Raw genomic sequence first — 14,615 nt, 5'->3', positions numbered from 1 at the left:
GGGGGCCCTGTTGGTATTGGGCACCATAGGGAGCCTAGAAGGAGTATTGTGACATATCCTCCTCTGGTTCACTGTCTGAGTCGGCACTAGAGAGTGGAGGAGCGTGGCAGGACAGCGGGGAAGACTTCCATGCCAGAAGAAGACTCAGTGTGGACGTCCCGATACTGAGAAGATGAGACTGCAGTACCTCGGATACACAGAGGTCTCTCAAGTACCAGAATTCCAGTGGTACCAACAGACTCAGTGCCACTGGCAGTACCAAGGGGGTTGGGGATCTTGCCCACACCGACAGCTCTGGTGCTGAATGGGGCATTGATGATGGTCCTGATGGAGTAGCACGTACTGGAAACATCTTCTTAGTGAAGTTCTGGCTGCTGTCCTTGTCCTTCAGTGCCATTGACTTGGGGCCTGTGTCCATTGGGTTCTTAGGCGTGTCAACAGCACCTGCTGTTGCAGATCTTTGTGAGCCGTGCGCTGAGATTGTTTTGGTACAGACAGTAGAGGATACTGAGCATGCCAGAGATTTTTTATGGCTGGCTCTGGGCTCACTCTGGGGACTTCCTGCTCTCTTTTTTGATGACTTATGAGAGGGATCAGTGGCTGATTTTTTTCAGCCCACAGTTCTTGGATGTTGAGGGCTGTGGGAAATAGCCACATCCACCAGCTGACTCTCGACATGGGTCCAGGGAGGGTCAGAGGGCCACCTCCATGAAGGTGATCTTCTGTCTCAACTCCCTGTCCTCGCCAGGCCAGGGCCTGAGTTGCTGCAATTAATCGCGATTAATTTTTTTAATCTCACAATTAATTGGGATTAATTTTTTAAAATCACTTGACAGCCATAATGTAAGCAAAGGCAATGATATAATGGGCTGCTAATAGCTCTGTTTCTAGACAGGGGTGGTTGAGAAGGCATTCAGGTGAATTAGCCTGCACGCACTGGCTAACATCGTGGTGGGGCATGTGTGGGCCTAATGGACACTGCTACCAAAAGTTCTCCGATCAGCAGCATAGGAACGCAAGCAATAAAGATACAGACATGAGTTCAATTCATTGAGGTTCAGATTCATAACATAGATGGTGAGCTTTGTAGTTGCAAAGAGTTCTTTTATACAGCAGTAAGTCGCTTTATAAAGAATAGACTGTCATATGCTCTTCTGACATGTATCTAGTTAATTTTTTTCAGTGTGTTTCATAAGGGAGAAATCTTCCCTGAAAATTCTCAGTATAGGAAAGGGGAAGGGTGAGGGTTTAAGATTTACACTGCACTGTTGCAGAAATGGTTTACAGCTCCTGATCTCATGCTGAATTGAAATTTTTAACTCCCTCACTTCTGCCTCTTGATTGTTGACGTTATATACAATGCAATACAAAGATGATCTTCCAAAATCACGAGTTGGGTAAGGGAGGGAGAACAACTACATCATTTATCTGTTGTTGGTGCATCACATAACCAGAGACAGCAAAACACCATTTCCCCAGCAAGCCTCATAGTAATGTTAAATCAAGTCAGAAGATACCATGAGGCTGGATTGAGTAGGATTGGCTTTATGTTCAACTAGCAGAAGGACAGCATTAACAATTACCTCAACTAGTCCTGATCTGGGATTGCCTTGGACGAATGTAATGAAGTGATCTGTAATAGGACCTGAAGAAGAGCTCTTGTAGTTCTAAAGCTTTGTCAGAAGCTGGGAATGGGTGACAGGGGATGGATCACTTGATGATTACCTGTTCTTCTCATTCCCCCTGGGGCATCTGGCACTGGCTGCTATCAGAGGACAGGATACTGGGCTAGATGGATCTTTGGTCTGACCTCTGTATGGCTGTTCTTATGATCTTGTCTCTTTCACCACCAGAAATTGGTCCAATAAAGGATATTACCTTACCCACCTTGTCTCTATGATCTGTAATGAGTCAAAAAACATTTAATTATAATGATGCAATTATCACAATTCACTAACAATTTACAACCAAAAATACATTTTTTGGTCACTGAATAGGCCTTCCTCACTGCTGGACAGAATTTATGGTATGTAGTGTTGTGGTAGCCATGTTGGTCCCAGGATATTAGAGAAACAAGGCGGGTGAGAATATCTTTTATTGGACCAACTTTTGTTGGTGAGAGAGACAAGCTTTCAAGCTTACACAGAGCTCTTCTTCAAGTCTGGGAAATGTAGTCAGAGTTTCACAGCTAAATACAAGGTGGAAGAGACTGTTGTAATAATCTACAACCTCTTTCCCCTCACTGCTTGTGAATAATTGATATATGTGTGTAGATAATATGCATGTGTGTGTCAATTATCCACATTATTCATCACAAGGTACTCAAAAAACTTATTTGGTATTTAACTATTCAAGGAAATGATCATATAATCCATCATATATGTCAGTATATATACACATCTACATTATTTTCTAAGGTAAGCACAATATATTTGTAATCCAAACAAAAGCCCTTCTCATCAAAAACCAACAAAGTATAAAGGCCTCTTCATGGTTATCAAAGGTTAACAAAGCACAACTCTAGACCCCACATCAGTCATGGTCCCAGGCCTACCATTTCCAGGCCCACCATAAGGGACTAAAACCAATTGGAAAATAAAAAAATCTGTCCATCAGTCGTACGAGGGAATGTGCAGACTAAGGGAATGTGTGGATGGTAAAGTAAAGTGGCCACATAATAGTGTTTAGCCCACTGGGTCATTTTCAGTCCATGCACTATGCTTTTCAGGGACGATGGGTAAACATCCTCCCCATAAAAAGACAAAAAATAGGGGGATGTAGTAGGAAGAGAGCCTGAGACATAAGCCCTTGTATCAGAGGCCCGGTATGAAGCCTGAGGCCTGAACTAAAGTAATGGTCAAAACTTGCTAATATAAAGCAAAGTTAAGTTGTGAGCAAGAGGCAGGCCCTGCTCACAGAATTTGGCAAGTATAGGGCTAATATTGCAAAAACACAAAGTCCTAAGAGGTGCTAGGCACAAAACACTCACGTAAACCCATTTCAGAAGCGTGGTACCAGAACAACCCAATAAACAACCCAGAGAGAACAGGAACATGATGACAGCATGATGAATAGAGATGTTTTGATCAAACCAACAGGTACAAGGCAATGGGTGGCACCCTGATACGTCAAGGGTGACGTGTAACTTGTTTGTATTGGTGTACAAATATGTATCTCAGAGGGAGTGTCTTTGTCTGGCCGAGGGGAGAATGGAAAGTCCCGCCATTCGCTGACCTGGTTCATTGTCACGGGCATACATGTGTTAGTGTACCTGTAACCAATGAGCTGGGGCATTAGCACTGGGCTTCGTCTGCAATAAACCTGACCAAGTGCCTTTGCTATGAGCCAAGTCTGTGGATTTATTGGGTGGTTCGCTCAAGGTCTGCTGTACCAGCTGTCTGCGCAGAGCTGGGACAGCAGACGGGAAAACACGCACGCAGCCAAACAAACATCGGACCACACTACGTTTTGACCATTACTTTAGTTCAGGCTGCAAGCCTCATACCAGGCCTCTGATACAAGGGCTTATGTCTCAGGCTATCTTCCTACAACAATTCCCACACTGGAGCCATTCTTTTTAGGTGACAAATCTGAGGAACTGTCCCAGATTGAGGTATCAATAAAGCAGGTTTTAGAACAAAGTAAATAAATCAAACAGTAATAAATCAACAGGACAAGATCATATTCACCCAAGAATTCTGAAGGAACTCAAATATGAAATTGCACAGCAGCTGAGTAGTCTGTACGCAATTACTGGAGGATAGCTAATGTAATGCCAAGTTGGGGTGGGGGTGGGGGGGCGGAAGAGGCCCCAGAGGTAATCCTGGCAATTGCAGGCTGGCAAACCTAATTTCAGTACCAGGCAAAATTGCTTGAAACTATAGTAAAAAACAGAATTATCATGATTTGTTGGGGGAAAACTCAACATGGCTTTTGTAAAGGGAATCCTGCCTCACCAATCTATTAGAATTCTTTGAGGGGGTCAACAAGCGTGTGGACAAGGGTGATCCAGTGGATATGGCGTACTTGGACTTTCAGAAAGCCTTTGACAAGGTCCCTCATTAAAGGCTCTTACGCAAAGTAAGCAGTCATGGGATAAGAGGGAAGATCCTCTAATGGATTAGTAACTGATTAAAAAGACAGGAAACAAAGGGTAGGAATAGTCAGTTTTCAAAATGGAGAGAAGTAAATAGTGGTGGCCCCCAGGGATCTGTACTGGGACCAGGGCTATTCAACATATTCATAAATGATCTGGAAAAAGGGGTGAACAGTGAGGTGGCAAAGTTTGCAGAAGATACAAACTTACTCAGAATAGTTAAATCCAGCTAAGGTATCACAAAGTCATACAGAAATACTAATCATGACAGATTCATCAGGGGTTGTATTTGAAAATATGGGTCAGAATTATCCCTGGTTTAGCTCCATTAACTATAAAAAATTGCCCCCTGAATCATTATAACGTGGTATAAACATGTGAATATTTACTGTACTACCTTCTAAAAGAAACTGCAAGAAAATTCAGTTTAAATTAATGTTTGCTTTCAAACAAAGGAGATTGTGGGACTGAAAAGAACAAAAATAAAGTTTCCCCTGTTCTCAGTCCTAAAGTCACTGTCATAATCTACTTTTAAAAAGGCACCAAGTTAAGAACCTAATCTAAATATAAAATGCAAAATACTTATTTGTCATTTTTAATAATGCATACCATAATTATATTCTTATTACCATTTGTAAGCATAATTTTTTCTTACTACATAGGAAGTAGTATATTTAGAAAGTAATTGATCTTGAATTAACTTGCCCGGACAATCTTTTTAATCCTCTGCAAACATTCCTCGCTCTTTAACTTTAGTCACTTACATGACAATTAGATTTATCTCTTACACACTTAAACTCAATTAGTGCTCCTATAACAATCAAATTATCTTTAATATGGAATAATTACTTTTTGTCAAGGCAAACAGGGCATCAGACTGTTAATGTCTGGTTTAGTTTTAGAAAGTGTTGAAAAAAATGTCAATAGTTTAGACAATTTTCTCTCACAGGTAAACACCTTTTTAAAAAGCCTACCAATATATTACTGAATCCCAAGGCCCTAGTTTTTCTGTTAGATACAATACGAGAAGCATATATGTGCTTTTCATTCCCCCCAAATTTACACAAGTGAGGTGTTTACATTTTCTGACCTGTGTAAATTCCAAAACAAATTCACACATCAGTCAGGGAAATGTTCCACAAAGTCCAGATCCATACAAAGCAACTGAAGTTACAGAAAATGTTATTAATGCTTTGAAAAGGAATGCCCATAAGTTTAAGCTTCCTGCACTGTGGTTCTATGTCCCTACCTTGACTTGTTAAAAGATGCTACAGCCCTTATCCAGCAAAGCAGCCCTTATCCAGCAAAGCAGTTTAACACGTTTAACTTTAGCCAGCCATGTGAGTTGTCCAGAGACAGAATTCTACTTATTGGCAGATTTGCGTGATACCACCTGACAGAATGGGACATCTTCCTTGACTTCAGTAGGACTGCTCCTCTCCTTAAAGTTAATCCCATGCTTATGTGCCTTGCTGGTCAGGGGCGGATATAAACAGCAGCTACAGAAGCTATTGTGGAATTGTGCTCTATAGTGTTTTGGTAGAAGCATTAAGCATTTAGCTCTCTGAGTTTTATGTTCCTGCTCCAGTGGCCTAAAATAAATAAAATGACTGAATTCTGCTTATTGGGTAGCTTGAATGGTACCATCTGACAAAATGGCCCAGCTCATAAAAACAGTATTATTAAATTTAAATTAGAAGTTTGACACACCTTCAAACAATCCATCATTATTTTAAATAAATCAGCAAATAGCTAGCTAAAATGGCTCGATAAGCAACGATCAATATGGATTTAAAATGGTAATGTGATATTTCTCAAACCTTCTAACTCTCAGACCTTTTGGAGTCATCTATTTCTACTTGCAAAAGAGAGAAATCATATATACAATTCTTGCTATTAGAGCCATTTGTAAAAGGAGTCATTGGCCTCATAAAAATATTGGATGCCCAAGAGAAAGAGGAGATCTATCAAGTGTGGTTTATAAGCGGTAGGAAATAATTGAAAAGGGGAAAAGTTGACATTTTTCAGAAGCAAAATCCAGTGGCTCTAGATCCCTCAACAAAGACCCTCTGCAGTGTGTCCCACGCCAAGCAAATCGCATGTTCTATGGGCAGAAAGGGGCCCATAACACCTTACTAAGAACACCAGCATTAGTTTCTTTTTTAAAATATGGATTTAACTTTTAGCACGTGATTTTTTTTTAAATGGCCTTGAGATTGTGTTCTTGGTTATTTTTCCATCAAGTACTATGGGAGACTGTTTCTGGTTTGGAGACCAACTGATTTTAATTTTTTTAATTTTTATTTATTTATTGTGTAAACCTATGAACCCAGAAAGAACCTGGAGTCACAGCTTAACCCATCAAACTAAAAGTAACATGAAAGCTTTTGTAGACTTCTCCCTGAATAAAGTCACTTCCCAGCTACTTAGGGTGGATGGTTACAAGCCCCTTTTCCTTCTCTCCCCCCCCGCCGCCCCGCCCCCCTCCCAACAAGGACCAGATATATGCGGGGATTTTTTAGAATAAAATATCCATGATGTGATGGCTTTCTCCATGTTTTCAGACATCCACACCATTCTGAGTTTTTCAATCTATTCTTGACTTAAGTGTGGCATGACCTGAAATGAAACATCTAAACCCCACAAATGCATGGGGATGATCAGACACAGATCTGTATCTGAACTGTGTGCCCCAGGCTTTTTTAAAATATATATAACACAATGGTTCAATCCAGCCAGAGGTCCCCTCTCTAAGCAAAACATGATTTAATGGGATGACCCACATGCCTCAAGTTAAGCACACGATTAAGGGTCATGCTGGATTGGGCCCAAAGCTCTCACCATCTTGCAGGATCAAGCCTTAAAAGGCAAGATTAAAACAAAATATTTGAGGAAGATGGTGAAAGGTGGCTGGTTCTTATCTTGAGCCATTGCTTTGCTCTCTTGGAACGATACTAAAAGAATAATACAGATACTTAATAATTGTAATGTAAAGTAATGCCTATTTAAAGTCCATGTGCTAATCAAATAATAAATCATTTTATGATTAAATAAAGGTTTGCCATGACCTTCCTTAATTGTGTCATAAATCCAGACTTGCCTATACTGACCCATGTACTATTACATCTGCATAAATCTATCATCATTTGCAGTAAATCATATGAGGAATGTAAACCCATGCCACCTTTAAAACAACATAAAACCAATTAGTCATAACTCAATATTGATATTTAAGATAAATTATGCTTATACAAAGCTTTTAAACTTAGACAGCACTGGCTATTTTAAACATATTTTCATCCTGCATAGCCAAACCACTCAGTTCAGTTTCAGTTGGGGCAAGGTCAGCCAGGAGAGTTAGGTGAGAATGTTTGTGCTGGAGTTCCAAACTTTCCTGAAAAATTACATTTGAAAGTGCTTTGGATCCTTCTGAACAATGTGCTGCACATCACTACAATTTATAGCTGTTCTTTTTCAGACACTCATTACAGAGAAAATGAAAGACTTTAGTATACTGAAACTGACAGACCCAAATGAACTCAAACTTCTGTTTAGCAAACTGCACTTCACTGCAGATAACACAAGAGATCCAAAAATGCAGTGAAACTCTGCTGTGCATTAGGTGTCCTTGACTAATTAGACTGGTGATATAACAACCACCACAACAATGTTATAGAGTTAAACAGTTTTTGACTTGCACTGCCAGCTATGAGGGGGAATATCAAGGGGAGAAACCTAACATAAAGCAGATGGAAGAACAAGCTGCTAGTCAGAGTGTATGAATCAGAAGTGTAAGCAACTGAAGACACACATCTCTGATGTTTGTAGCATTTCATGCAAAACTCTATAAATTGATTTGGAGGAAGTTCTGTCACAAGTGGACATTTTAATGTCAAGCAACTGACAGGTAGTAAACACTTCAGCATCTTGCTTCAGCTGTATGGGGAAACTGTCAAATTAGGCAAGGAAAGAGATCGGCTGCTATTTATTCAAAGCAGGATTAAAAAGGTAGAAACCAGAAGAAACTAATTTAATATTTGAACTGTGTGGGTGTATCTTCAATTTGTTTTGAATTATTGGTGTGGGAGGACAGGTGAATTCACTGCACACTATTCATTAAAAAACATGGTTTTATACTATTCAGGGGGAAATAACTTCAGACCATCTGCTCTCAGGCTCTGAATGCTGCCTGTGCATCATCTATTGATAGTCAATTGTGCACTCCCTTGGTTTACATGTTCAGTGGCTTCGCATTAGACAGAACAACAGGCCCAAATTCTGAGGTGATATAAGTTACATGCAGGTAAGTGCATGTAAGTCTAAGTGACTGGGTGGGAGTCTTGCATGCCAAAGTCCCAGAGGAGATGGAATAGCAACTAAAATGGCAGTATAGAAATGTTTAATTTATCGTTGCCCCTGCACTTTAACTCACACTTTCTATACCTTCTTCCAGCCTTTTGGTTTGTCCATCACACCAGCACAGGCCCCCTTACATGCATGTGGCAATATGTAACTTGCAATATAATACTGTTACCCCTTTTGGCCAAGCGGTTAGCCGATATTCAGGATCTTGCAGGTTGTTTCTGTTAGGAGCAGAAACTGGTGGAGTCAGGCTGGGATGCAATCTGGTCCACTTACAAAGACTGTACCCAGAGTTCTGTTTCCCTGAACACAGTAGGAAAGCAGTTACTTTGTTCACAGTTCCAAGCCTCTTTCTAGGCAGCGTTCTACCAAAACAGCTCCTTTGCTTTGCTTTCTCTCAAAGTCATATTTTTCAGCCCTTCTCTTTCTGTCTGCTTAGGTTTTTGGCTGCTCTTCTACCAGACGCACAGACCTCTCCATCAACAATTACTCAGCAAAACACCTCTCATCACATACTCATTTTCTGACTGGCCTTGCATGTGGACAATATTTTGATTGATGGCTCCTATTGTTTCACTATGTTACTCAAAAAATGAACTTAGCTATTTCTTGTATTTGTCCCAAATGAAAGGTGGCTACCATGCCCACCAGCTTCAATGATGTTTTAGCCAACCTCCATCATAATAATACTGTTTTTATCACCCCCTGAATTTAGCCCAATAGATTGCAAAAAATGACTAATAATTATCACTTTGGAATCTTGAAAAGCATTCTAATGATAACAATGATATAATAATACTTTGATGTCTACAGAGCGTTCAGCCTGAGGGTCTGTGTACTTTGTAAACATTAATGAACTAAGCCACAAAACACAAGACCTTTGAAGTAGAGTAGATTAGTATTATTACCCAGTTTACGGATAGGTTAACTGAGTCCTATAGTGATTAAGCAACCTGCCCAAGGCATCTGAAGATGGCTGTAGCAGAGCCAGAAATAAAATCCAGTTCTCATGATACTTTAACCATGAAACCGTCTTTCCTGGCCTTGTGTGTACAGTAAAATACCATATGTGGGGTATAGAAAAAAAATTAACAGACATCTTTTCCTTGCAATGGATACCATAAATGTAACTGATTAAGAATAAAAGAGTTGTCAACAAAATAGCATGGAGCCAGCATGATCAGAGAAATTGTTCAAGAATAGTTTATTCTTGTCAGAACAGGGAGCAAGTAATTCACACTGTGAGAAATTTTCACTGATAATAAATAAGAACACCAAAGGATTATTAGTTTGAGTGTTTATTATTTTCAAATTCCAGAAAGGCTTTTGATATACAAAAGAAAAATATTCATTAGTTTTGCTTATATTAAGCATAAAAGATAAAATAAATATGGCTAGATTCTCAGTTGGGGTACACTGGACCAGCTCCATTGAAGTCAATGGAACAACATTGACTTACCCCAGGTGAGAATGTGTTCCGTCTGATTCCATCATGCAATCTCCCAACTTTTTAACTGAGAGAGAAATTACCCTCTGGAACAATTTACCAAGGGTCATGGCGGTATCTCCACAGCTGACAATTTTTAAAATCAAGGCTGGATATTTTACTAACAGATCTGCTGTGGGCATTATTTTGGGGAAGTCCTGTCACCTGAGTTATACAGGAGGTCAGACTGGATTATCAGAATTGTCCCTCTGGCTGTGGAATCTATGAACCTAGTCGAAGATGTTTAATAATAGAAATGGAAGTCCTCAGCTATAGATGGACTAGGATTCATGGATATTTTGTATAGTTGAAAAATAATTTGCCCTGGGCAAAACTCACTCTTGTAGACTGCCATCCTGTTTTGTTTCCTGGGAAAATAATAAGTGTGTTGATAATGCACGTAAGGTTGATAATAATCTAATAGATAGTTTGTTGCCATTTACAAATAAGTTCTCCTAGAAAACTAGATGCCCCAAAACAGTGACAAAATGTAACAAACTGTTGATGAAGGTTAATTCAAAGGAGGTCCTAATCTTTTAGGCCACCAAGAGCAACAAGCCAAGAAGAGAGCCATGAATATACTACCCTCCTTCCAAGAATTCAGCGTATACACACTGAATGTAGTCATGGACAAACTGATGATGAGAAGAACTACTATATATGGGTCTGACCCCTTCCCTTCCTGGATGGTAAAAAAAGAACACATGGGAGTCCTAAAAGAGATTGATGATGAAAGAATCTCCCATTCCTGCTAAAATATTCAGTAATCTTATCAATACAAAACAAACCATTGCTCCATGCTAGAGCCCTCATAAAACTACCACCCAGTATCTAGTCTTCCTTCTCTAAACAAACCAACCATTAAGCTAGGAAAAAAAGCTCCCCAAACCACCTATCATTTCCCTATATCCTGGATCCCTCTGAGTCAGCCTTCAAGTTGGGGCATGTACAGACCTAGCACTTCTTGTTCTCCTGGATGACTTCCTCCTGTCCAAAGGGAAGGACATTTGTGCTCCCCCAATGGGCCACACTGTGGCATTTGACACTACTGATTGCCAGATATTCCTGTTCCACCTCCAATAACTTTCAGTGGTGAACAGAAAAACTCAAATGGCTCAGGGTCCTACTTGTCAGACTCAACCTTGAGGAACATAATGAGAAACTGTCCCTCCACTATCAAAACGCTCACTTGTAGCATCCCAGAAGGTTCAATCCTTTGCTCATTATTCAAAACCTATAATTAAGCCATTGGGGGAGCTGGTGATACAACACAGGCAGAAAGGCCAGTAGACAACATTCAGCTCTCCATCTCCTTTATGTCAAATGTAAGCTGAAGCATCTCCCAACTCTCTCAGTACATAGCCAAAATATCACCAGGATGAGGAGCAGCTGTCTCCAGGTAAGATTGATGTGTTGTTGGTAGAACGTGGCAAATACTGTGAATAGCCTGCCATCTCTATAACTGTTTATGACATCTGTCCTCAGATTTCTAATTTGATGCTCAATCTTTGGACTCCTCAGCACAACTGGATGACCAAATTAGCAATAATAGCAAAAAACTAAGTAACATCTGCTCCCTATTCTATCAGATACAGACTTGACCATGGTGATCCACACATTTGTAACCTCTAGGCTTGATTACTGGAATTTGCTATATCTAGAAAAGAAGATACCAGGGTACCTCCAGGAGTATGTAGACATTTATTATTTTTTCAAACGATCTCTACAGAAAGCAAATGTGCAACAATTTACCAAGGGTTGTGGAGGCATGTCCGCCATTGTGTACTTTCACAGAGTGAAAATTACTGCTAAGGGGCCAAATTCTGCCCTCAGTCATATCTTGCAAACCCACTGATTTTACTTGTGTCCAAGATGTGGTCTAGATCTCATCAATTGACTGGATCAATCATTACTGGCAATGGGACTTCTACAGTTAATTTAGTCCATTTCTTTTTTCTTTGATAATTAACTGATGCTGATTTAAAAAGTCTTAATATTCACACCTAGAAGTTATACTGACAGACAGTACAGGTTGTTACCAAAAGCAGCAAAGCATGGTATACACTTTTAAGCAACAAATACACCATATGTCCTCCAGTGCCAGGGAAGAATGGAGCTCACTAAAAAGTCATTAAGATGGCACCCCATTGTGTCTAGGTATTTGAGAACATATGGTACGTTTTCACTTAACGGGGCACCTCATGAACTTGGTCAGATTATGTCACAATCTCAAAATTTTTTCCAGTGGTATTTTTATGCATACGTTTTTATGAAGGTTTATAGTTTATGGTCCAATTTCAGCACAGCCCCACTGACTTTAGAAACGTAGCATTGTGTGTAAGTGGTGCTGCATTTGGCCCAGTAAAATTCTAAGCCAGGATGAACTGGAATGCATAAGTGTAATTAGGGCTTCCCCACAGAGTCACTACTAATCATGGCACATAATTATGGATGTTTCCATAGTGAAGTTTGTGTGCTTTTGGTTCCCACTGATGTCTCAGTGGGCTGCCCTTGCACATCTGAAAGTAGAATCTGGCCCATAACAGAAGCTGAATTAAATATTGATGCAATACTTTGAGAATACCTATATATTGAATTTAACAGCCCCTAGGGGAAAAAGACTTCATAATGAAAATATGATTCACTGTAATTAGAACACTGTGAAGATAGTATTTGTATTATCTATATATACTTTACTTTTTTATTTCACTTTACTTTGTTTTACTTAAGGTTAAAGCTAAAAATATAGTGACCTACTTACTACACTAACCAACCAATACCGTTAAGCTTTCAATTAAGCATCAGCTTCACTAGCTGTTTTATTTAGGCATTGCTCCAGAGCGTCATTAACATACCAGACATTCTCATTGTCTGTTAGCATGTCAAAAATGATTGAAAACAAATATACGTAGTCCTGAAGTGTTGCTCAGTTTAGTTTAGAAATGAAATAGTGTTCAGAATTCTGTTTCTCCAAGTGTGTCCTATAGTTAATTACCAAGTTAGCAATCAGCAGTGCTGGAGACGTGTTCCAAATGAACCCTTGTGAAGTGCTGTGCAGATGAGCTGCTTGGTTAAACTGATCATGCATTACATTTTCTCCAAACAGAATGACAGTATGTCACAGAGGACAGCATCTGTGCAAGAATCATGGGAGGTGGAGGGGGAAGGGGAAGTCTCCAAAGGCTGATAGTATTATTGTTCAAGAATATCATAGTTGCTAAAAACTTGGTTTTCTCTATGCAAACATATAGAGACCTCTATGTCATGGGCCAACAATGTCCTGGTCAAATGGAAAATCTCTAAAGCACCCCCAATGATGGTGGGTTGGCAACCGCTTTACAAGCTGGGTCAAAGAGTAGGTCTAAGTAGTCAACCTGGTTGTAGCATTAAAGAAGAACTGGAAGTAACTGAGTTGGTACAGGTGCAAGTTCTTTCCAAGACAAGGAGCTCTCTATCGAATGCTTTGCCATACACTCCATTTCCTTTATATGTGGTAGCCCCTTCCATTTATCCATTCTCAATTAATCTCCATTATAGTGCTACTGTTCTGCATTGGAGGATTCAGGCAGCCATAGGTTAAAGCAATCCCTAGACAAAAATCAGACAGAGACTCAGCAAATCAGGATCAGCTCCTTAACAGAACCTTCCCATTTTCCCCATGAACTGAATGGTTCTTGGTGCAGGAGAAAATCTGGTCCATGAGACTTAGAAGGTGTAAATCATGATCAACTGTACTGAAATCTATGGAATTATGCTTACTGGCTCAACATGGTATAAATGAGAGGACAGTCTGGCCCATATTACACAAGACTATTCACAGAAAATACACATTGCTTGTTGTAACCTATGCAAGCAGTCTTGTGGTTAAGAATATATTATATGAAAAATATGTATAGTTGTAAAAAATATATGTCTCTTCCCCAGTACAGCTGAAGATGCCTTTAATGTGTGCGCTACTTTTGAGGAAGCAGAGAGAGAAAGAGTTGCAGAACTCTAAACCAATGTTTAGAGAGAGATCATTATGTATTTTCTTTGCTATCATTTGGGAGCACTTAAGCTAAATGATCAAACCCCAGACAATAGATAACAGCACTTAGAAAAGATTGTGCTGTAAGTGAAAAAACACAAAATAAGTCCATTGGGTATTTAAAAAAATACTGAATTTCTAATAAATTTTCTACTTATTAATTTTCCTTGATGAAAAATTGGCCAGAATATACAAATCCAGTCAAGCTTCTGGGGATCAGAAGCACCTCAGCAGTTCTACCTGGAGGATATAGATTTTAGAGTCGACAACAAGGGTCATATTTTTAGTCCAAAGAACCCCATTTGCAAAATGTATGAGCAATTGTGTGCATGTTTTACCAAAACTGCACATGTAATAGTCACTGGTTCACATGCAAATAGGACATCTATATACCCATGTGCAACAGTAGCAATTGCATGAACAATTGCAGTAAAATGTACACCATGCAATTCCACTTGCATCTTTGTCTGTGGGCTTTTGGCTTCCTTGGTTCAGAATCTGGCGCTAAGAATTGCTGATTTCACACATGACTGACTTTTGGTAGCTACAAGTGGCTTTAAAAAACCCAACACTAGTGATTTTGATATGATCAGGTGGCATAGCTCCAGTTAACGTGTAGGAGCAGCTCCTTTTTCAGTAAGCCA

This window comes from Chelonia mydas, chromosome 12 (assembly GCF_015237465.2).
Source record: "Chelonia mydas isolate rCheMyd1 chromosome 12, rCheMyd1.pri.v2, whole genome shotgun sequence".
Lineage (NCBI taxonomy): Eukaryota > Metazoa > Chordata > Testudines > Cheloniidae > Chelonia > Chelonia mydas.
This window is presented reverse-complemented; position numbering follows the sequence as displayed.